This window comes from Heliconius melpomene, chromosome 8, assembly GCF_056956725.1.
Source record: "Heliconius melpomene rosina isolate 202511_hmr_F chromosome 8, ASM5695672v1, whole genome shotgun sequence".
In the NCBI taxonomy this organism is placed as follows: Eukaryota; Metazoa; Arthropoda; class Insecta; order Lepidoptera; family Nymphalidae; genus Heliconius; species Heliconius melpomene.
The window spans coordinates 3608326-3634581 of NC_140396.1; the positions used below are offsets into that span (position 1 = coordinate 3608326).

The 26256-nt window shown below is 32.5% G+C and overlaps 1 protein-coding gene across 2 annotated transcripts in view; it reads left to right on the top strand.

The window, feature by feature from the left end:
* LOC146536702 (B-cell receptor CD22-like) overlaps window positions 1–26256 on the top strand; it is a 107318-nt gene that overhangs the window by 49379 nt on the left and 31683 nt on the right. For both annotated transcript variants that reach the window (XM_085189357.1, XM_085189356.1), the window contains exon 2: window positions 10947–11000. The gene's annotated coding sequence lies outside the window, so the exon portion shown is untranslated. The remainder of the gene's footprint in view (window positions 1–10946; window positions 11001–26256) is intronic.

Consider the following 26256-nt stretch of genomic DNA (forward strand, 5'->3'; position numbering starts at 1 on the left):
CATAGAATAACTTACTCATTGTTATAAAACTATACAAACGCTTTTCAATAGAACAAAATTACGGTTCTTTTTAAAAAAAATCGATTTTCCTGAAACTACTCATTCATTATTTACCAAGGACTAAGAAAGGAAACTAGTGGAAAAATTAAAGGCGATATATCGAATGGATATTGTTCTATAAAATTTAATTCTACTATGCTTTTGTATTAGGTCATATTTAAAAGCTTTTGAAAATAATTGATTTTGTTTCATCCAATCATAAAAACAAAATGAATTAGGTTTTTGTTTTTTAGCTTCACGCTGTATTCCACAGAAGACTCCAGTAGAACGAGGGAACCTGGGAACCTAGTGTTAAGTCACTTCGTTTCACATTCCACTTCCGAAAGCCTAAATTTTAACAATTTTTTTAAAAAAAATTTAACAAATTTTACAGTCAGACGTTTATGCCCCTTAACGCCGACTGGCCTCAAAAACTAACTGCTTAAAAAATTAAAAATAAATAAATTACACTAATACGAAAACAATTTGCCTTTTTTTACACAACTCTAGAGCATCTAAATCGAAGCAATCTAACGACAATTTAATTTGTTCGTACGTTTGACACGTCATACCTATAGAACCGTAACGTGCTAAAGTATATTTAAAAGACACTTGTCTATGGTTTAGTTTTTGTTTTTTCTTTATTTTACGACATATATGCGTGCCATCATAAATATATATGACAGCAATATAGGCTTTATATTTATGCAAATATATATTTTTCTGATAAAGGGCATGTTGTGTTACAGGTGTACAAGCGTGACTGTAAATGCTACAGGTTGTAGGTTCGATTCCCACTCGAGAGAATTAATTTAATATTTTCATTTGGTGTCGAGCGTGCGACGCCCAAAGCGCGGCGTTTAGTTCCGCCAGTCCTCCAGAATTCGCTGGAAAATAGGGAACGGAGTGTCTCAATCATGGTTACCTTCTCACGCAGCAGGGTAGGCAGAGGGAACCTGGTGTAAAGACACCCCGTACCTCCAGAGATATTGTATGTCGAGTGGCGGAATTCAACGCCGCGTTTTGCCTTGACACTAGAGTAAACTGTAACTGTTATAGTATAATATTATAGTTTGTAATATGAATATATTATCATTTCATTATTATTAGTGGATTAAAACTACATTTTACTCAAATGAAGCACATCCATCATATTTGACAGGCGACCTTCCCCCCCGGCGATGTATTAACCTCATTACACGTTTTTACTTCAATTGTTTGGGCAAAGTGCGACACTAATTCTAATATTGGTATTTGGATATGACATATTGATTTATTAATATCCAGTTGATTATTATAATATATTGTAGAATCTACTCGGTTGGTTTATTTACGGAAAAAATAATTAGATTATTGCTTTTAAAATTTAATTAAATCATGATTTCACGATCATCAGCCTTTTAAAGTCCACTGCTGGACATAGGCCTCCCCCATTGCTCGCCACTCAGTCCGGTCCTGCGCTCTTTGAATCCAGCGGGTTCCCGCTGTCTTCTTGAGGTTTTCGACGATCTTTCTTCCCCATCGGTTGTTGGTCCTCCTCGGTCCTTAGAACTTAGCGGGTACCTATTAATCTTGCTATACTAGATTTAGAAAACGAAGACTATACTCATATTTCATAATATCTCAATTAAAAATTTTATAATAATTTCATAAAAAAATCCAAAGAAGCGAAGGAAAATTTCGAAGCCACCAATTGAATAACAAGTCTAAGACCTCAAGGCAATTAAGCTATACGTTCTCAGCCTACGTTGAAATTACTATACGGTTGTTACGAATTTTACAACCAAAAAGTTATTAGAAAAAGTAATCAGTTACCGAGAGACGCCATTTTCTTAGTTATATTTTTTACATTTAAAAATGTTATTAAATGTGGCTACGAGGTGAAGAGGCAATGTCAGGCCAGCAGAAATTAGTATATGTCAAACGCGTGATACCTAATATGATTATTATAATTATTAAATGAATTTGTAATGAAATATTATAAAAAAAATATTAGCTATTATAATAACGTCCAATTTCAAACTCCTCCGTTTTCAAAATTTTCGTAAAAATGGGTATAAAGTTTTTAAATAAATAATTAATATTTTCTTCGCTCTAGAGTCAAGGCAAAGCGTGGCGTTGAATTCCACCACTCGACACGCCTACCATGATACCTCCAGAAATTGGGAGAAAACGGGATGGTAATGGATAGTGTCTTAACAACACTACTGCTTCTGCGTAAGAGCCATATAGCGTCAAACAAAAAAAAAATCTTTCACTTTTTATTGGTGATACTAAAGTGTTATCCTATTTTATATAACTTATTTTATATCTAATGCGATAACACAGTCGCTGTCAGCACATCAATACTATATTTTATAAGCTGGAGCTAGTACCGAGTGGCACAAGGCTAGTATCTCGTCGGCATCAGACATCAGATGGTGACGAATGACCGAAACTTGGTAAAAACGTTTGTCACGCTCGTGCGATACCGTTTCTTGGCTAACTGCCGTTTCTTTCTAATCTACCGTTAAAAGTATTTTTTATCGGTAAACTTTGTATTCGAGCAAATTGTAAATTTATAAATTTGTCTATACATTTTATTTATTCTGTATTCTGTATATAGCAGGGTAGGCAGAGGGAACCTAGTGTTAAGGCATTGTGTGTTGAATGGAGAAACTCAATGTCGGGCTTTTTGCCTTAGTGCCAGAGCAAAGAAATGAAAATATACATAAATAATAATTCATTCCCCCGAGTGGGAATCAAACCCACGACCGTCACGTTTACAGCTACACGGTTGTCACTGAGCCTTGAAGGCCTCATATTGCTATTTCATATAATAATTTCCAGTAGGTACGTACAATCAATAGATTTTTCTAGTAACTCATTTATTTAATTACAAAAACTGTTTTGATTTAATTGAATAATCAAGATTAATGATCAATTAGGTTAATAATTTAGCAAATTATTATAATTAATATTGCTAGATAAATACAATTTGAATTGCTTCTAGCCTGTATGTGTGAGAATCGATTCGTTATTAATTGAATCATTTGCGTGTTTAATATATTAAACCTAATCATCATTTCAATAATTGCGGAATTAATAAATCTGTAGTCCGTAGGTAATTATATATGTAGGTATATTAATAATAAGGCCTTAAAAAAAACTTAAAGTAAGTCAGCTTCACGCTGTTCCCTCACACAGCAGTAGGCAGAAGGAACCTAGTGTTAAAACCCTCTGTTTTACACTTTCCGTCGAATTCTAGAGGTATTGCGTGTTGAATGGCGGAATTCAACGCGCTTTGCCTCGACACCAGAGCCAAGAAATGGAAATATGAATTTAAATAAATGTTTCTCTTTTTGAGTGGACATCGAACCTACAGTTCGGTCGTGTTTACAGTCACACTATGCACCACTGCACCACGACTGGCCTCTGGATTTTTTTTTGCTTAAAAACATAGATATTGCATAATACAATATAATTATGTACATACAACACATAGGGAGTGTATATACACTGTTTGTTTTATTACTTGCTGTATACCGCAAATGGAACGATAAGCGGAGAGATCCTTAGTGTCCCATTAGGAGATTTTTTTCCCACTTTCCGCCAAATACTTAACGTATTGCGTATTGACGAAGCCAACTAAATAGAGTCGAACCCAAAACCTATTGTTTAAACTATTGTAAATATTCAAATAATTTAGATTATCTTATAGTATGTGTAGCTGTCATAAATAAACATAAATAACTGCATTGCTTAATAATTTCTTGTCAATCGATAGCTCTCAAACTGCTCTATTAACGCGTTTTCACTATTATCTATGAACGTCCCACTCTTCTATCATAAGATTTATGTATTTAAAAAAACCCAGTTAAATGCGATTCGGGCTCGCCCACCGAAGCTTCTGTCAACTTCCATCAACTTCCACAACTATTAAAGTCGACAAACTTAACTTTGCTGGCAAATGAATTTAATGGTAACTAACTAATGAACTATTTAATTTTGTATTTTTTTTCTATGAAACCTAATTTTTTTTTCTCTTGTGAATTCTCACTTCGTCAAATTTTATTACTTACGAATAAACTTCGAATTAGAACCTTTTTTTTTTGCTTTAACCAGACCTATGGTATATATTATGAGAAACGGACACACAACGAAGTGGTCCTATAAAGGTTCCGTTTCTACCTTTTGAGGTACGGAACCCCAAAAACCAAAATGAAGGTCATGATTCGTAATGAAATATAAATATCTTTATTACATAATTTTAAATACCTAATACCTTGAAGAGAATTATTAAAAAAAAAAAACATTACCAACTTATTATATAAAACTTATGGGCGTGTTGAGACAGTAACAATCAGTAAATGTCAATTGTGACAGCACTTAGTCTCTAATATTGTTAAATTGCTAAAGAAGATGTTAAATAATTTTCAATGTTTCTTACATTAGTAGATCCGTGATGACCTCACATCTTATAAAATGGAAGATGACGAAAATAAATCTATGGAAATCGTTAAGTATAGGTTAAATACACATTTAAGTCAAAATTACTAAAGTGTGTAAGGATAAGGAGGATGTATTGGTGATAGAAGGGGTCTGTAGGTAAATTATGTTTCATTATCTATTACTAAAGCCTACGTCGTCTAAGCCGTCGTGACGCAGCGGCATAATGGTGTGACTGTAACGCGACGGTAGTGGGTTCGATCCCCAATCGAGGAAGTGAAATATTTATTTACGTTTATAATTCTATTTCTTCGATCAGGTGGATCCGCCATCCAACACGCAATGCTTTCAGAATTCAGCGGATAGTGGGGAACGGAGTATCTTAACACGAGGTTCCCTCTGCCTACCCTGCTGTATGCGGGATACAGCGTGAAGCTGATTTTTTAATTTTTGTTTAAATTTTTGTTAACTCACAGTAACCGATATTAGTTAAATCTATACTTCTATACTAATATAATAAAGCGGAAGAGTTTGTTTGTTTGTTTGTTTGTTTGTTTGTTTGTTTGTTTGTTTGTTTGTTTGTTTGAACGCTAAGATCTCTGGATCTACTGATCCGATTTTCACTGTTTTTGTTTTGTATGAAAGCTGCATTCTTCCGAAGTGCTATAGGCTATATAACATTACATTACACATATAAACTAATATATTTTAAAATACTTTCTAATTTGACATGCAATTTATTCTGCCATGTTAATAACAACCGTCGCGTCGCTACGCAACCGTTACCGCGACATTTTGATATTCATCCTTATGAACATAAATATAATAGTCACTCTTAACATTTTATCTAGATTGAAATTATAGTTTGCTGTATAACATTCTAATAAATAATTAAGGAGATGTCACTGATTCGAAATGACCTAGCCTACGGGCGGCACAGTGTGAGTATGACTGACGCGAACGGGCAGATGACGTTAACAGTTTTATAAATTTTCGAACTATTGTAAATGTTTATGTAATTATTTGTTGTTTATAATTAATTCAAACTACACTTTGGTTCTCTTCTTATTTTATTTGATATTGCCCGCTAAAATTATCCTACTTAATAGAGAGAAATGTTTAGTTATTTCGTAGAGTCGATATCTATGTACGCACGCACGGAAAACTTTAGGTACTTTTTCTAATATTGAAAATACCTATCCTTTAGTTACTTTTAATCCTTTCGTTGGTTCATTTCAATAATTCAGATATTTTTTTCTAATAATGTGTATCTACTTATTATTCTTTTGATTATTTAAGCTTATATTTTCTTACTAATTCTATTGAAAATTGAAAATAATTTCATGAATATATTTAATAAATATTCTTATAGTTGAAGCAGGCGTAGCCGCGTCCGGGTCCACTAGTCTATACTAATATAATAAAGCGGGAGAGTTTGTTTGTTTGTTTGTTTGTTTGTTTGTTTGAACGCTAAGATCTCTGGATCTACTGATCCGATTTACTATGTTTTTGTTTTGTATGAAAGCTGCATTCTTCAGAAGTGCTATAGGCTATATAACATTACATTACATATATGTACTAATAAATTAAAATACTTTCTAATTTGACATGCAATTTATTCTGCCATGTTAATAACAACCGTCGTTGCTAAGCACCGGTTTGCAAAGTTTCTTTGTTGTTTTAAGAAAACGTCACCAAAAATGAACTTATATTTTAATATCCATCTTTATAAAAATAAATATATTATATAATATTTAATAAATATTCCTATAGTTCAAGCAGGCGTAGCCGCGTCCGGGTCCACTAGTATTGAATATAAAAATGAGAAAATTCAAACGTTATGAACTGTCACTGTTTGTTTTTCACTTAACGGATTTAATTTATTTTAATAAAGAAATCGTTGTTTATTCTATACAATATGAATATCTCTATGAAATTTCTAAAGTCTATGACAAAAGATTTTCTTTATTTTGCATTATATTCTTCACTATGCACGGTAGGCAGGAGCAACGTAGTGATAAATCATAATGTTCTACACTTTTTATAAATTTTCAAAATGTTATGTTAGCTGGCGAAAACTGTCAGTGAAATTTAAATGTTCCACTGAAAACTCACTCTCTGTTATCTCTGGATAACAATTATCCGTTTTCTCTGTTTATTCTCTGTTTTGTATTAACGAGAGACGTGACTAATTTTCGATTTCTATGTTTCCATATTGACACAGAATTAACGTGAAAAGATATATTAGACGATAAGTCTGCTGGTAGTGAATACTAATGTATATGAATCGATTTGATGCAAAAAGATCTCTTTATTTTTTTTCGACTTAAAGCTATATCCCACATGTAGCAGGATAGACAGAGGGAGCGTAGTGTTAAGACACTCACTCTTTCCGCCGAATTCTGGAAAAATTCTGGAAAAATATTTCATTTCCTCGAATGGGAATCGAACCAACAAGCTGTCGCATTTTTAGTGACGCTTGTGCCCCTGCACCAGAACTGCCCTCATGTATTATAGAATAATATACAACGAAAACTGCTTTCTTCATAAACAATCTTCAATTATGCAAAATAAGTGCAAATCAAGGGAGTAGAGGCTGGACGGTGCAAATAGCGTAAACAAACGTTCGATATGTACAATTTACTGCCTTTCGAATACATACTTTTAATATTGAAATCTGTAGTTTTGAAATGTTTACTTTGACTTTAAAAAGGTCAATATATTTTAGAAGTAGTACGAATAAATGCTTTCGATTCTATATTTTACTTTCAGTTTTCTTTTATTTATTTTTTTCTTTTATTCGGGTCACGTAACGTTCATACAAAATGGTATATTGTATCGGTACCTAGTACGGCGATGTTGTTCGATTCATATGTGGTTTTAATTTATGCTTATTTATATATGTAAAAGTTTTTATATTTGTTATTCAATTAATAGCAATTGTAAAATACTTGTTATCTAAATTATTAGTTGAGGTTTAAATATACACAATGGAGTAAAATAAGATTTAGCATTGTAAACGCACTAATTTATATTTTTCTTTTATTTTGTATAAGTTTTTTTAAAAATATGAAAAAGATTTTTTTAATTTTTTTTAGTTAGTATTTAATTTGCTAAAACTGGAAAGCTACAGGATTCCTATCCTTAATTGATACCTTTTCCATTTTCACACTATGAAAAAAAAAATTTTTTTTGTAGATTTTTCTTGTTTTATGAGAGACTATGGAAAGATGTTTACACCTTTAAAAATTATATAAATTTGTTACTTTTTTAACATTAATTGAAATAATAGATACTAATCTATATAAAAGATAAATCTATTATCGCGTTCACTGAATACTTAAATAACTTGATCTCGAACTTAATTTTTCCATTTAAATAAATAATCTATTAAATTTAATACTTCGAGTTTTTGTTTGCCAATTCATTTCTGAACGAGCATTATTCCACAGTGTGCTTATTCATTCGTTTTTCTCACATTATTAGAAGAATTTTGAGGTTTATTATGTTTTGTATCTCAAAATGAACAAAGGACCGTTATTGTTTTATCAGTTTTACCCTGTATCCCGCAGTAACCCGCTTTAAACACGGTGGGCGGACGGGAAACCTAGTGTTGAGATATTCCGTTCCCCATTTTCAGCAGAATTTTTCTAGGCATTGCATGTTGAGTTGCAGAGCTCAACGCCCTGTTTCCAGAATGAAGCAATGTAAGTATTAATAAATAATTATTAAATTCCCCGGGTGGAATCGAACTTAAAACCATCATTTACAGACACATGCTCATGCCACTGCGCCAAGAGGGCCTTATTTTAGTAAAAGCCACTATTTGAAAAATTAATAATTCATATTTTTTTTCTTATTATTCTTAAAAACCACATTTTTTTAATAATAAAAAAAATAATTAAAAATAATATTTTTTTTTAAAAATAATCATACGAAATACGTAATCCCAAAAAAAATATCTCAGCCACGTAAACAAATAAGCTTCTTATACAAGGAAAGATTTATGCGTATAATATTTATTTTTCATCATAAGGATAAATTTCAATATTGATACAGGACATGAAAGATATGTTTCATTGAATAACAGTATCTTTGCTTACACTACGATGTTCTCGATATAGCGTGATATAATATAATCATTTCACTAAGTGGGAATCAGCATATAATTGAATTGCAACTGGTCTATTTCTACTAACAACTAGGTTCCCTCGTTCTGGTAACAAGATAAACCGCGGCGTTGAGTTTCGCTATTCAACAATAATAAAAAAACTCGTTATAGCCGTTTTGTAAGGCAAAATTTAATTTTCGCATACTCCTTAAAGTTGAAAAAGAAAATGAACTCGTCACTCAGTTTCTTTACTTGTTCCTTGATATTTGTTTGTAATATTTACTTAAATGTTATACCAGATCCTGATAGTGTATTATATAGATAGTGTATAGTGGTTTACATAAAAGATTAGGAAGCCGAGAGGTGCTTAAATGGAACTTGTAAAAAGATAAAAAGGAACACTTCATTCATAACTTACTTTTAACCTACTACGTAAATTAAATATTTACATGATATTTAAAAATATTTCTATAGCGTTTAAGTACTTACGTTTAATATTAATTAAATTTATGCTTTGGAAAATGTTTATTAAATGGTATAACATATAACGATGAAATTATTAATATTTTTATAGAAAACGTATGAACATTTAGCGGAATTTCAATCCGTGTCTCTTGAAAAGCATCGAAGCGCTCTCTCCACTAAGCTATACGTTCCTAATTGTCATATAAAACTTAAAAAAATTAAAAAATAGATTCAAGCATTTATGGTGCAGGATTAGAACCTATTTCGATTGTATACCTTACCTTACCTAGTTACCTTAGAATATATTTCAGCTGTACCATAACACTGAAGTTATTTGTTAGAGAATACTAAATACCAAAAGGATGAAAGCCTTATCTAATTTGTACGAGCATAATTTGTATAGGTATACATTAAATTGAAAATAAATATTTTTTTTTTCATAAAATGAAATAATTAATATTTTCATTTATTCGCTATGGTTAAGAGGCAAAATCCGGTGTTCAATTCTGCCACTCACTTAAGAATTTGGCGAAAAATGGAGAGCGGAGAATTTCAATGGGAATGAACAATCGTAACGTTACGTCCCCAGGTTCCCTCTGTCTATCATACTGTAAGTGGAATACAGAGTGAAGCTAAAAAAATATATATTCATTAAAAATTTAGCTTAAGCGAACACGTGTACGTTATATTTATAAAGCCTGCCTACACTCTACGTAAAGAAATCATAATTTAGAAAATAAAAATTAGGTCGGATTTAAAACTAGTTTTTAATTTGACTGCAGCTCTTTCACTGAATAGTTAAGTTAAAGCAGTAAATCCAGAAGATTTTACAGTGACCAAGAACTAACAGTCTAATTAAGAATTATCCTCTTATTTTATGATGAGCTCGCTTGTTTATTGTATGGGTAGAGAAGGTTCATTAGAAACACAATATCTAATTAGATTTTTATCTTTTATATCTATTTTTCTAGAGTTTAATAATGTATACAATTGTGTTGAACATAATAGCCCTTTGTGTTCTAATACATAGTTGTTTTTCTTTGTTTTCGTAGCTTTACGCTGTATCCCGCATGTGGTAGGGTAGGCAGAGGAAGCCTAGTGTTAAGACACTCCGCGCTCCACTTTCCGTCTAATTCTAGAGGCATTTCGTGTTGAGGCCGCGTTTTGCCAGGGCGAAGAAATGAAAATATTATCAAATAATAGTTCAATTCCTCGAATGGAAATTAAACCCAAAACTGTCACGATTCCAGTCACATGCTCGTGCCATTGCGCCAAGACGGGCTCTAGGCATAGGAATATATAAGACTAAACGGGAGTTTAAAAAAGATGAAAAATGGAGAGCAAAATTCCTTATCATTTAATTCTTCTTGCCAGAAATTGTAATTCTTATTTGTGCAAGCAGCTGACATCAGAGTACGAGATTATAAAATATTGTTTATATTTTTTTTAACAAACATGACTTTATTCTGTGCTTGCAGTTGACGTGTCCATTGCAGGCAGTACACAAATAACTGCTTTATTCTATTTTGTTCTAACTAAACTTGAAGAAGTAAAAAAAAATATATTGACTATATACCTAAACATTAAAGGTCAAAACGTGGCGTTGAATTCCGCTACTCAACACGCAACACCTCAAAAAATCGGCGAGAAGCTGTGGAAGGGAGTATCCTAACACTAGGTTCCCTCTAAACAGCGTGAAGCTGAAAAAATATATACATTCCTAGTTATTATAAAATAAAGTAACATTTGAACCAAGTATATTAAACTACTAGAAAAAGTCTTTAAATTTTGTAGTAAGCTTATGCACTAAGCATTTAGCACTGCTTTGTTTCATTTACTGTGTTACGTTTGAATTTCTATATAAATTGATTATTTTATTTGAGAATTTCTCTTTTTATTCCAGCATCTGAGGGCCGCTAACGAGGAAGTCAATCAATTTTCACTCCTATCAATAGAGGTAAGTTGTGGGCGTTTGAGAGCTATTGATTTTGTGTGGACGCTCATAAATCACTAACAGTGTGTAATTATCTATTACTGTACTATTTATATATATTAGGAATATTATTTTGGGTAATAGAAACCTTTTTTTTTTATTTTTTTGCTTTAGAAAATCTAGGCATTTTCTTTCAATTTGGTTGTGTTTGCATACAAGAGCGTATCTTAAAATATTCAACATTTCTATACTTATATTTAGCTAATATTTTATAGCTTATATTTAGCTAATATTTTATTTACTAACTATATAATATTTTATTATTTTTAGCAAAATCAATAAAACAATGATTAATATAAGAAATTTGATAAACAGCATTGTTGATAATGGTGTAACTTCTTTATTTAAAAATTAATTAAAATAAAATAAAGGTAAAATATTAAGAGAAACCAAAATACAATAGCTAAGAGTGAAAACAGCTTAAAAACCGGTTCAGCCGTTTCTGAGATTAACATGAACAGACACTGATCGATTATGATTTTATTATCTTTATAAATACCATCCACACCACCTGGATACGTGGCACTCCAATACTGTGCGGTTTCGTAGAAATTTCCTTCCCCGCGCCACCGAACTGTGGAATGGCCTACCCGCGGCAGTGTTTCCAGGTCGGTACGATATGGGTACCTTCAAGAAGCGCGTCTATCTCCACCTCAAAGGCCGGCAACGCACCTGTAGCTCCTCCGGTGCTGCACGGGGTCGTGGGCGGCGGTGATCATCATCAGGTGACCCGAACGCTCGTTTACCTTGTCCTTTTTTCATTAAAAAAAATATATATATATATATATAAAAGGACGTGTTCTCACTGACTGAAGTAAGACGCACGCACAGCCGTAACCGCTGTGCGTAGAAACGTGAAATTTGGACAGATGTTTACTTTCGTAATCTGGACATCCACTAAGAAGGGATTTTGAAAAATTTTAACCCTAAAAGGAAGGGAAAGGTTGAAAGTTTGTATGAAAAAAAAATTATATCGGCTCTGATCTTTATAAAGTTCGAAAATTGATACTCTTAAAAATATTTCATTGAACACGTGTTTCGTGGTTTATTCATCCCTAAGGGTGTAAATAAGCAGGCGAAGTTGCGCGCGTCCGCTAATATAGATATAAACTATTTACGCATAAAGTAGGCATTTCACGTGTCAATTCGTCACGTCAATTTCTAGACATAAAATGGTTGTAAATGGTTATATGAAAAAGTTATAATATTCCTAGACTGAGTGAAGCGGGCTGAACAAAAATTAAATAAGCCGGAGTTACGCGCAGAATAAGAAATAAGCTACAAGTAATTTGAATATTAATTAATATAAATTATCCAGTATTTATCATAATTAAGGCGACGTTTCAAAACTTTTCGTATTTTGCGGCCAGTTTTTCAATAATTAAGTTATTTATGATGATTTTTGTTCTGTTTTAGTTTATAATAATTGTCATTTAGAAACAAATAACAATAGAAAATACTTTTGACGTTTATTGTAGATTCTTTTGGCCACGCTTATATATTAAACGTACCACTAACGTATATATAAGGTCTTATCTATATATATAAAAGGACTTGTCCTCACTGACTGAGGTAAGACGCACACACAGCTGTAACCGCTGATGGTAGAAACATGAGATTTGGACAGATGTTTACTTTCGTAATCTGGACATCCACTAAGAAGGGATTTTGAAAAATGTTAACCCTAAAGGGATGAAATAGGGATTCAAAGTTTGTATGTATTCTCCTCCTAAGGGTGAAAATAAGGGGTTAAAAGTTTGTATAGGTTTTATTTAAATCGTCACCAATTTTTATAAAATTTGAAATTCAGACTCTTAAACGTATATAATTAAACACATGTTTCATGGTTTTCTAGAATTCACCCCCTAAGGTTGCAAATAAGGGGTTGAAAGTTTGTATGGGAAAATTCTTAAATCGCCACCGATTTTTATAAAATTTGATATTTAGACTCTTAAAAATATTTAATTGAACATATGCTTCATGGGTTATTAGAATTTACCCTTAAATACGCAAGCGAAGCTGCGCGCGTCCGCTAGTTATAATATAAAAATCAGCTTCACGCTGTGTCCCGCACACAGCAGAGTAGGCAGAGGGAACCTAGTGTTAACACTCCGTCTCCCACTGTCTGCGGAATTCTGGAGGCATTACGTGTTGACTGGCAGAACTCAACGCCGCGTTTTGCCTCGACACCAGGGCGAAGATATGACGTAAATAAATATTTCACTTCCTCGAGTGGGGATCGAACCCACCACCGTCGCGTTACAGTCACACCCTTGCACCCTTCGCTACGACGGGCTCCTAAGATATGCACCAATCATATTAAAAGTTTTGGAGATAAATGGTTAAATTGGTTTGCACAAACATACATACATACACACACACACACACAAACAAATATTCTCTCACCCCAAACGATCTGAACTGATATTTATTCATATTTTTACATACACCTCTTATTATTGTAACAGTTAAATATTAATTCACGTCTTTTATTAATAAATAAGAATGTGAAATTAAAATAATAATTATTACTTGATACAATTTCTCCATATTCGCATTTTTACTTCTTTGTATGGAAAGACTCTATAAAATAAATGCTAAAAGAGGCGTAGGATGGCAATATAAACGACTCATTTATCTCATGCCCTAGAAATGACTCTCCTGGGCATAAAGTTCGTGAATAATAATTTAAATAATTTATGTTTATATGGTTGGACGTACATTTATTCATATTTTATTGAGGCCAATAATGTATGGGTACGACTGTAAACATGACAGGTGGGTTCGATTCCCTATTGAGGAAATGAAATATTTAATATTTTTATTTTCCTTGCTTTGGTACCTACTTGTGACAAAGGGCAGTGTAGAGTTCCGCTACTCAATAGGCAATGCCTCCAGATTTCTTCTGGAGAACGGATACTTCCATTCTCCACTTTCCGCCGAATTGAATTCTGAACGGGACCGAAATATCATTAGGTTCCCAGATTCCCTTTGCCTTTCCTGCTATTTGCGGGATAAGTGTAAAGCTAAAAATAAAATATATTCCAGAAAGTGTATTCTTAGTAATTACCTTCAAAATAACACTATAATATTGTAATAACATATTGTTAGTGAAGTGTTAACCTTACTCTGTCTCGTCAAGATAAAATATCATAATAATGAACCGCATTCTTGACGCTGACGAGCTCTTTCATGTAGAGACGCCTTTTAGATGCATCGACAGGTGCACAAAAGTCCGTGGACTTTACCAGTTTTTTTTGTATTATTTAAGTATCTTCTATCCCATTTACGAAGATATAGATTTTTAATATATTTTTTGAGCTTCATTTAGCATAATAGGCAGAGGGAACCCAGGAACCTATTCCTAAGACATTTCATTCCCAACTTTCCGCTGATTATGACAATTGTAAATACATCATTTCCTTGAAGTATCGAACCCTGAACATATCGCCTTCAGTTACATACCACCACTGCGCCACTGGCCTCACTAATATAATATTCAAGGACTAATATAAACTTATATATGTAACAATATAACCAGTCTGTTTACTAGCACTATATGTAGTACGAAGAATAAAACCTTATATTTATTATTCAAATAAAATGCAAGCGAGTTCTGCATTTTACACGAGTTGTGATGGCGTGGAATGACAACAATGCGAACTGCATTCTCCGAGTGGCTATTTCGACTCTTAAGCTAGCTTTTCTAGTGCCAGAGAATAATTGTACATATAAATGTTAGGTTTCTACATCATTTAGTATGAAATTGTCTTTATAAAAATTAAATTACTGTCAAACACCTCTTTCGAGAAGTACACAGAGAAATTTATTCTTTACTAGTGGGCGCGCGCAGCTTCGCCTGCTTATTTGTACCTTTAGGGGTGAATTATAATAAACCATAAAACAGTTGTTCAATGAAATTATTTAAAGTCTACATTTCAAATTTTATAAAAATCGGTGGCGATTTAATGATTTTTCCATACAAACTTTCAACCTCTACTTCATCCCTTTAGGGGTAAAATTTTTCAAAATCCCTTCTTACTCGATGTCCAGATTATGAAAGTAAACATCTGTCCAAATTTCACGTTTCTACGCACAGCGGTTACGGCTGTGCGTGAGTCTTACCTCAGTCAGTGAGGACAAGTCCTTTTATATATATAGATTTTATTATTACTTATATTATTAAGATTTTTCTTTTATTATTTAACATAATTTTTACAGCCATTTATCTAACCGGACACGATCGTTGTCAATTTAAAATCCTGACCAGTCCCAATGTTTCGACAGCTTAAACTAGGGCAAGTATTTTATTTACTAAGTATTCTCACTTTTACTTTACAAAATACTAAAGAAAAAGATAGTTGTCAATTAGGTATAGTGAGGTAGGCAATGGGAACCTAGTGTTAATACACTCTGTTCTCCACTTCCTGCAAATAAAATATCGCTTTTTTAGATTGTAATTTAAATATAATCATACAAAGTTGGAAACGGGGATCGAACCTACAACTATAGCTGTAGAAAAAGCTAAAAAGAAAGTAAATATTAACTAAATAGTGATTTTTTAAAGAACCCAATACTAATAATTTAAGCAAACTCCATATATATTTACTATTATGCGAAGTAATGACTCCAGAGAACGGGAAATTCAGAAATGAAATTACTTGTACTAGTTAAGTAAATTTACTTCCTCTCGCTTAATAGATAAATAGAGTTGCTGCACTTTACACTGTATAATTACTGGCCCGAATTTCAACTGGTGTCCCAGAGTATCGTCTCTGGAGAAATTAAGAATTTTCCACTATGGAGGAAGTCGACCAAACAAAAGTTAAGGCAAATGTATCTTTGTAATTACACATTTCTCCTTGTGCGGGGTATTATTAATTGTTACATGCCACGACGTCGTTATGGTACAGTCGGTGAGTCGAAAACTGTTGATGATTGTAGGTTTGATTTCCATTGGATGGAATATTTGAAATATTATTGTTTTCTTAACGTCATAATTAAAGATCTGTACTGAAATGCGTGAAAAATTCGAAAAAGCTGATGCTTAAAATGTAATAGGTTTTAACTGGAATCGAAATCTAATTTACTGTTCTTTATTATTTTTTGCGTTTAATAATAAAGAAAACTAAGTTATAGTTATACCCATATGGTTACATTCTAATAACTTTGGGTTGGAATTCTACTATTAGAAATATTTGTATAATAATAAATTATTTTAATTTTTTAGAGACGACTTACTATAACATATTTTTCTCCACTTAAATTTAAAATAAAAAAATATTGACCTAAAAAAATGAAGATAAGTTTTGATGACAATATGGGAGGCCTCTAATTATTATTATTGCTTTAATACAAAACAAACTAGGCAAGTTATTAATAAATTCTCTTGATTATACAATTTTCATTACTAGTATTAATTCAATTCCACCTGCTTTTTTATTGTACAATATCTATCGTTTTCTTTTATAAAATTAACATAGAATAAATAATAAATTTAACCCTATTTTTGTAACTTTTCTTTCTACTTTATGAAAATTTTATCGTAGCGAAGTGGGACAGTATCTAACTGTAAAGGCGACTCTACTTAAAAGTATGAATTATTTTCGATGATCGATTCTTCAAAGATAAAAAGCGGAGAGTTCCAGTACTCAACAATTAATATCTCAAGATGGAGGAACGTGGAAGGGGGAATGAATATCTTGACATTAGTATCTGCCTACCATGCTATATGCAAGACAACATGAAGCTGCAAAAAAGGATATTATAAATATGAAAATAAATATTCGACTTCAAAAGAATTGCCAAAAGAAAAAATGAAAAATAAGACTTAATTTACAAACAAGACAGTAAAGTATTTCGTAATTTAGATATTAAGGCTTATGAATATTAATATTATTTTTAAAAGAAAACAAAAAAGACTTAATTAGCGGCATTAATTTGAATTTTAGCTTTGTTATAACTAGGCCGTTCTCGGTGTCCACTCTACATTCGTAAAATAAAAACTTGTTCGAGTTCGACTTGTACTAAGAAAAACCAATTCATTTGTTTCCATCAAGACCGCAGTGGCGCAGTACTATATCTGACTGTTATAGAACAGCTGTGAGTTCGATTCGATTTCGCTTGCGAGAAAGAATTATTTCCATTTCCTTGTGCTGGTACGAAGAAAAAGAGCGGCGTTGAGTTTCGCTTCTTAACTCGCAAAATCTCGTAAATTGAACACGAGACAGCGTGGGACGGAGTGTCCTAACACTAGAATCCCCCTGCCTAACCTGCAAAATCAGTTAAAAGCTTTATTTATGGATATTATAATTATTAATTTGACCAACAAAAAAAAAAGAAAATAAAGTTAATTCATCTTATAAAATTCTTTTTCTATTATATTATACTTTCAGTATAAATTCTTTGAAAATCTCGTACACAGACTGTTAATTATCTCTATGAGCGTATTATTTTAAACTTTTACAATCCACTTAGCACTCATACTACTCTGCTCCAGTTCAGTTAAGTAACAATGTCTTCTTATTTTACAGTGATACGGTTTAAAAGTTTATTTTCATTATTTTGAAACTATTTTATTTATAAACTATGAGGACAGTATTTAATCAAAATCAGCTTCACGCTCTATCCCGCACATAGCAGGGTAGGTAGAGGGGACCTAGTATTAAGATACTCCGTTCCCCACTTTCCGCAGAAACCTGGAGGCTTTTGCGTGTTGAGTGGCTGAACTCAACCGCTCTTTTCATCGACACCAGAGCGAAGACATGAAAATATAAATGTAAATAAATATTTAATATTTTAATTTTTTTCACTCTGCTGTTGAAGCGCGGGGTTGGGTTCCGCTCAACTCCCAATGCCTCCAGAATTCGGTGAAAAGTGGGTAGTGAAAGTGTATTAAACGAAGTAATTCTCATTACACATTAGGTTCCCAGATACTCTCTGTCTGCAATGTGGGGAACATGAGAATAGAACCGAGTGCCTAATGGTTTGGTATTGAATTGGTTTGGTTCTCGCCCAAATTGGGCGGAAAGTGGGAAGCGAAGTGTTTTAAACTTTAACACTAACGTCACTTAAAACATATTAGTGTTAAAGCGAAATATATTAAAATATTTTCTTTAAAAAAATATATCCATATATATCTATCTATCTATTATTCGTTAATGCAACTAACCCGGAAGGGATTTGAATGAGGATAGCCGTTACGACCTGACCTCGAAGTAATCCTTGTTAACAATATCTCTAACATCTTTGTACCAACAAGTTAAAAGGCCCCGAGCGACTTTTGATGGGATAACGAGAATATTGTAATATGAAAGTAAGTTACCAGTGGCTGTTTGTTAAACACACTCGAGTTTCCAGCTAAGAAATGATAAATTAAGACTTTTTATGGAAAAAAGTTAAATGTTCAGTTTTTAATTTATACGTAAATTATATAGAAAAAAATCCAGTCAAGTGCGAGTCATAAATTATATAGAAAAAAATCCAGTCAAGTGCGTGTCGTAAATTATATAGAAAAAAATCCAATCAAGATTCACCTTATAGATATCAATTTCAGGATTGTAGGACAACGGGAAGTTCAAAAGTTGGACTTGGACTTTTCCAGGACTGCAAGCTCTTACTCTTGCCAATTTTCATTCAATTGTAGAAATTCGGAGAATGCTCCATACATTTTGATTACGCGGTAAACAAAGTTATCAAACTTGAATTTGCGGGTTTCTATATGAAAATAAATATTTGATAGATGTTATATATTTGACATCTACATATCCAATAATGAAACTTTAGAAGCTGGTGGTGATGAAGAAGTTGGTGCCAATTAAATTGGAGCAAGATAACGCAGTGATTTGTCACTACCCATAAACTATGTTTATCAGGTAAACAATAAGAAAAAAAATTAGATAAAAGTTAAAAATAAATAATGTTAATTTTAATACTACTTGTAATAACAAAAGAGTTACAAAATTGTATATAAATAACATATAAATTGGCAAGTACTATACAATTCTTATTAAAGTTGCTTGAAAAGTTTCTAGGCGGAAGAAAATAGTTTTCCTGTATACTATATTTGTTTTAAATATTATGCTGTAAAATTTTTCTTTATTATTAGTACGATTATTATTTATTATTTATTTAATAAATTCTCACCAAAATATTTTAAATTTTATATTAGTAAGTCTTTATTATTTTAACGCATCCTATTATATATAAAAATCCTATTTTTTTATATATACGAGTATAATGTATGCAAATGATAAAATTTCACACACTTCCTTATTATCAAAAATAGATTATTTGAGGCCGTCACTGTAACGCGACGGTTGTGAGTTCGATCCCCACTCGAGGAAGTGAAATATTTATTTAAATTTATATTTCCATTTCTACGTTCTGGTGTCGAGACAAAGCGTGGCGTTTAGTTCCGCCACTCAACATGCAATGTCTCCAAAACTCCGCAAAAATTGGGGAACGAAGTGTCTTAACACTAGGTTTCCTCTGCCTATCCCGCTGTGTGCGGGATACAGCGTGAAGCTGATTTATTTTTATCTTTAAAATTAAAATAGACTCACATTACCAAAAACAGATTATTTGTACAGTTATAAAAAACTTTATTTATATTGTTCTAGTATTGAAAGTAGCGTCAGCATGAAATATATCCGTCAAAGGGTACATACAGCTTTGGAAATGGGCTTGTTTCGTAATAGAATACTTTCTTCGTTCGTGTAAGCAGAAACCCAAATCTGGCACACTTTCTGATGAAAAGCACTGATACCGGTACATCCGAATTTTTAAACAAATAAGTATTAGATATTTATTAAACGGGATCTCTTTGATATAGTAGTAGTGGTAATTGTAGCATTACTGAACCGATTTTGATGATATTTGTAAAAAAAATCTTTTTTGCTTCGCTCTATACATTTAGTTAATACGTTCCCAATAGATTTTAAAAATATTATAATTAATTACTTTTTTATGGTTCTTTTTATTCATAAGGGAATTGCTTCTAACACTATTATCTAAAGTTGTATCTGCAAGAATATTATATTAGACAGAGTTACAACATTATGCCTTCTTCTATTAAACTACAGTATAAAAAAAGAAGAATAAAGTTTAGAATCTAGAAGATTGTTTGATAACTCAAAATCAAAATTTCAGATCCAAAATATTAAAACAAATAACAAAAAATATTAAGAGGACCTATAAATCCTGGCAGGATTTGAAGAAAATTCAGAAATGTTTTGGAGTGACTTTAAGAGATCGTATTCCAATATTTATGCGGAATTTCAATGCGTATATAAATTGACTTGTTGGAATGATCCCTGAAAATATGTTAACACTACTATTGAATGCTTTAGAAATATTTATATTCAAGTACATCTGTTTCTCTTATAAAAACTAACTATTTTTTTAGCCTAGAGGGAACCTAATGTTAAGATACTCCGTTCGACATTTTCCGCAAAAATTTGGAAGTATTACGTATTGCGTGTAGGAACTTAACGCCGCTCTACGTCCCACCAGGAGGAAGAAATTAAAACATTAAATATTTCATTTCCTCGAATGCGAATCGAACCCACTACCTTTCGCATCTACAGTCACACTTTATGCCCCTGCGGCTTCCATGGCTTCTCTATTAATTCTTGTTTTTGTTCTATTAAAATTCTATTTCTTATTTCTATTATAACCAAGAATACGTACATATGTATAGATACACAGGTTTTAACTTACACTCGAGCCCAATTCCATTTAGTTTCTTGCGATCAGACTCTCACATTATACTTTAACCTATCTTAGCCCCTAAGGAGATGTCTCATACATTTTTAGTGGTTGATTATAACATATGTAATAGCAATGTGGATTTTGAATTAAAAAGAGCCCAATTTGTATGAAAAATATCCTTAAATTGGCACCGATTTACCCGTTAATTTATTTATTTAATAAATATTAGTATTATTCAAGCGGGCGAAGCCGCCTGAGTCTGCTAATATTTAATATTTTACAACTAAGAGACTTCTAAACTATGTCATGGACATAGAAAGAAGTATTGATATAAAGTGAAAATTCTTATTTGTAAATATGTGCATACCTTTATCTCTACAGCGGGATTCTCTCTCGTAACGCAGCTTTAAGCTTCGCCACCCAACTTTTGAAACAGGATAAAAATATTTCTAGAATAAAAATAGCTTTGTATAGCATAGCTTGCACAGGAAATTGACGAACGTTGTAAAATGATTTGTTGTCCATAAACACGCCCTCGCACGCAACGCGGGGTTACGGCACGGGAACAATCCGTCCATCACCTATTTTACGGCCATACTTCGCAAATAAATGCTATTTTCAAAGCTCAACTTTTAGACTGCTATTATAATATATACTACAATGTGTAATTTTAATAGTTTTCTGTAAGTACGTACTTTAAGTTGTAAGGATAAACATTTAAATATTCGTTTAGTTACATAATGAATTGTTGTAAGAGAATGTTATTATTTAAATAGTAAAAAAATTCTAGGGTTCTTCCAACTATCAAAATACAATGCTACTCCATTTACTGTGCTTTTTCGTAGGAACTTCCTTCCACGCGCCACGGAACTGTGGAATGGCCTACCCGCGGCAGTATTTCCAGGTCGATATAACCTGGGTACCTTCAAAAAGCTTCTATTTCCACCTTGGCGGCTGGCAACGCACCTGTAGCTCCTCTGGTGTTATACGTGATCGTGGGCGACGGCTATCACTTACCTGAACGCTCGTTTGCCTTTCCATAAAAAAAAAAACGATATATGAACACAAAAAAAAATAGTAACTTAAAGAAATGAAAAAGAAATGTATATTACTATATTCTATTGACAGGACGTGATAGCGGCGCTATATAAGCGATTTTGTAGAATTTTGGTTCGAAGAATGCAATAATTTTTATGCTATATGCGGAACACAACGTGGAGCTGAAAAAAAAAATGCTATATTTGGCAAGGACAGCCTAGACGCAGTCAGTTCATTTTAAATATTTAATAATATTGTTTTCATTAAATATTTATCAAAAGATTTATCCTTATAACTGCTTAGGCCTCTTGTTAAGTATTTCAGTCTTTCTTATAAATTATATTGACAGGTTCGAACTCAGTACAAAGGAAGCTAAATTTATATACACATATATATCCTATTTTAATCTATGGTAAATAAATGTGGCCAGCCTTTCTACCACCCAAAATCTAATGAACAAAACTATAAAATAAAATATCTCACTTATTTTAATATTGAAAAATTGTAGGATTTTTATAATAAAATTGGGGCAGAGTGGTAATACCACTTTTTGACGTCACAAGACAACGATTAATATCTAAATACCAACATAGCGGTCCAATCAAGAACCATTCAATGGCTAAGACAAAATCCGTGAGAGATGTTCAGTTTTCAAGGGTCATTGTGACATTTGCGGCGCTTGACCGACTCTCAGGAATTCTATTTGTTGTGGTGCCCCATGAAGTTTTCTGTAAACATTTCTGGAAAATTCACAAGGTGATTACAATTTTTTTTCTATTCTTGTTAATGTGCGTGTGATTGTAAGTGTAACAGGTTCAATTCCCTCTCGAGGAAATGAAATATTTAGGGTTTCATGTCCTCTTTTTGATGACCATTGGCGGAAATTAGAGAATGGAGTATCTTAACATTAGGTTCCCAGGTCACCTGAGTCGGAGGATATGTATAGTTTTTTTATTTAAATCAAATTTTAATAAAATTCCTATATTTATGGTGTATTTATGATATATTTTCGATCTTCTTTTCTTTATAATAACTTATAAGACAGGCCATATATGAGTTCTCCGTATCTCTAATGGACTAGAACATCTTTATTTGTTATTACAATTTTACGACCGAAGATTACTTGTAAATAACTATAATTTTCTCGTCGGCAAATGACAGCAAACAAACAATTTGCAGGAAGAACCTGCTACACTACGAGTAAGATGAGATACCATCCTTCTATATTATTAATCGAAAAGTTTCATCTATCCACCGCGTATACTATGCTATGCTATGCTATATCTTTGTAATTATTTTTCAGATTCACATTTTATTCATAGCGTGGTAGGCAGAGAGAATATAGTGTCAAGATATTCCGTTTTTTTTTGCTTCGCGCTGTATCGCTCACATAGCAAGGTAGGCAGAGTGAAACCTAATGTTAATATACTGCGTTCTCCACTTTCCGCCAAATTTTTCAAAGCGTTGCTTTTTGAGTAGCGCTCAACGCCGGGTTTTTTGCCTTGGTGGCTTGAAAAAAAATGAGTGTCTCAAGACTAGGTTCCCTCTGCCTATCCTGCTATATGCGGGATACAGCGTGCAGCTGAAAAAATCCTAAATTTAACATTAAGTTAAAATGAACTCTCGCAGAAGTATAGTGGTTGCAAACTCTTACGAAACTCAAATAAACTATGTCACAGAATACAGCGGCAGTATTACATATTATAATAATAACATATACAACTTCCTTTGCGTCAATATACAACTTTAATTATGGCCTTATTACTAACTTTAATTGTATATATGCATTTTAAGTATAAAAAGTCCGTTCGAGCCTAATGGCTCGCAGTGTGCGACTTGTACGCGACGATTATAGGTTCGATTCCCACTCGAGGGTATGGGTATAACATTTTCATTTCCTCGCTCTGGTAACAAGGCAAAGCCTAGCGTTAAATTCCACCATTTAACAGATAATGTCAAGAATTGGGTGGAAAGTGAAGAATCGATCTTAGCTCTAGGTTCCCAGATACCCAGGTTTCTCTATCTTTGTAGCGATCGTGGAGTTAGCTAAAAAGAAATATCAAAATTATCTCTTACTACAAGAATTGGTTGTGGGTGGACAACCACTCGACTGTTGTTACGAGTCATTTGCCCAAATCTAACTTCTCGAAATCTAGTAAAGTGTCTTCCTTCTCCTTCTTCATCACACGGGATGTCTTCCAATCTAAAATAGATCGTGGAGCTGACAAAAGCTCTTCGTTCACTTGCCTAATAAATATCCTATAGAAAATAAAGAAACATAAAGAAAAAAAAATACCAACGTTTTAGTAGCCCTTGAAAATTTAAAAGAAAGCTTAACTTATCGACCCTAAATAAATATTGGTTTATTTACACACATACGAGTATGTATGTAAAATGCTACTGAACAATTCTATTATATTATTTTTAATCTTAACTTATGTTTATTTGAACAGTGACATAGTAAGAAGTTACAAAGTAATTCTTATTATTAGATTATAATATTAAATCAGCTTCACGTTGCGTTGGTAGGCAGAGGAAACCTAGTGTTAAGACACTCCGTTACCCATTTTCCGCCGAGGAGGTATTACGCGTTGAGTGGTGGAACTTAACGTCGCGCTTTCCCTGGACACCAGAGCGAAAGAATGAAATTGTTAATTTTTTTATTTCCTCGAGTGGGGATCCAACCCACAGCCAGGCACGTTTGTGTATTTACCCTGCTATGTGCGAGATACAACGTAAAACTAAAAAAAAAAATTAAAATACAATTCGATGCAAATACCATAAAATACTATTAGCAAACTTTAATATTTTTGCTATTAAAACCATTAGAAAGTATTAAAATCTTAATCACAATTATTTTTTTCTGCTTTCAAACAAAAAAATTCAAAAATAAACACTCAAAAAGCTCCTTTTTTTCAGTATAAAAAACAAATAAAATTATAATAGAATTACCTTGAAACACTTTTAAACGACTCCCCCAGAGTAATTTTAATGTAATTATATAAACTGTCTACGGTACGTTGTTGAAATTCTCTCTACAGGGAATAAACCTCGATAAGGTTTCGAATCGATTTGTCCGCACTCTCTTCTCGTAAATAATAAAAGAGAAAAGCTTTACGTTATACTGTCCTTTAATTAACTAAACAGAGATTTTATGATATACCGCTATGGCGCAGTAACAGCGGTGTGGTTGTAAATACGATAGTTATCGGTTCAATTACCACTAGGGGAATGACATTTAAAAAATGACATATTTAAATTTCTTCGCTCTTGTATCGGCGTTGATATCGGGTTGTAGATTCGATTCCTATTTGGATATGTATTATTTTCATTATATATCTCTAGTAACAAGAAAAAAAATGTGTGAAAATTTATAATCAGAATGTTCTAAGCTCTAACAATTAGGTTCCTATCCTGTTATACGTGGTTATACATAGTGAAGCTAAATACTCGTATATAGAAAATTAATTTCATTTATGAAATATTTTGTTACTTACAAAGAGATTAGTCACTCTTTTTATTTTTTATAATAACTAAATGCAGTCAAATGCTTCCTAATTTATCTGTCACAATTTTTTACTCTAAAATACGAATACCACTCGAATATAGGAACACTAAAATACAGGAAGGCACTCTAACTTTTATGCTTTTGGCAACGCTAATTGCCATTTTTACTATCAATTGAAATATGATTTTTTTTATATGGCTCGCACTTTAGATAACGGAAAATAAACTATTAAAATGCTAAATTATAATTTTAATAGTTTATCTGAGATTGTTATTCCTTCTCTGACCATGAAATTTATAATTTAGCAATATTTAAATCCAGCCAGTCGTAGGGGACAGGTTATGGGTTCGATTCAAAGTCAAGGAAATGTAATATTTAATATTTTCGGTGCGGAGGCAATGCGCGGCCTTGGGTTCTGCCACTCAACACGCTACGCCTCCAGAATAGGTCGGAAAGTGGGGAAAGGAGTCTTGACACTAGGTTACCTGTGAAGCCAATAAAAAAAATATTTCTTAATTCTAAAATAAATAATAAATAAATATAAACAAACTGCTATGACAAGGTTTTTTTACCTATTCTAAATTATTAAATTCTAAAATATTTTGCTCTTATAAAAGATTGATTTTTCTTGGTGGTCAACTGCAAAAGTATAATTATTAAAAAATACAATTATTACATAAAAAAATATAATTTGTTTTGTATGTACAATAACAAAAAAAAGGAGAAGCATGCGTGGGCGCAGTTCGATTTCTGCTAAAATCAGTATTTAGCGTGCATTAGGCACCATTACCGTATGACGGCCATTTCCCACACAATAAGTTAACGAATGTAGGTGTTTGTTAGAAAATTTAACAGTTTTTCAAATGATTTAATTATGATGATGGCAATATATATATTAGTGACTAGTGGACCCGGACGCGGCTACGCCTGCTTCAACTATAAGAATATTTATTAAATATATTC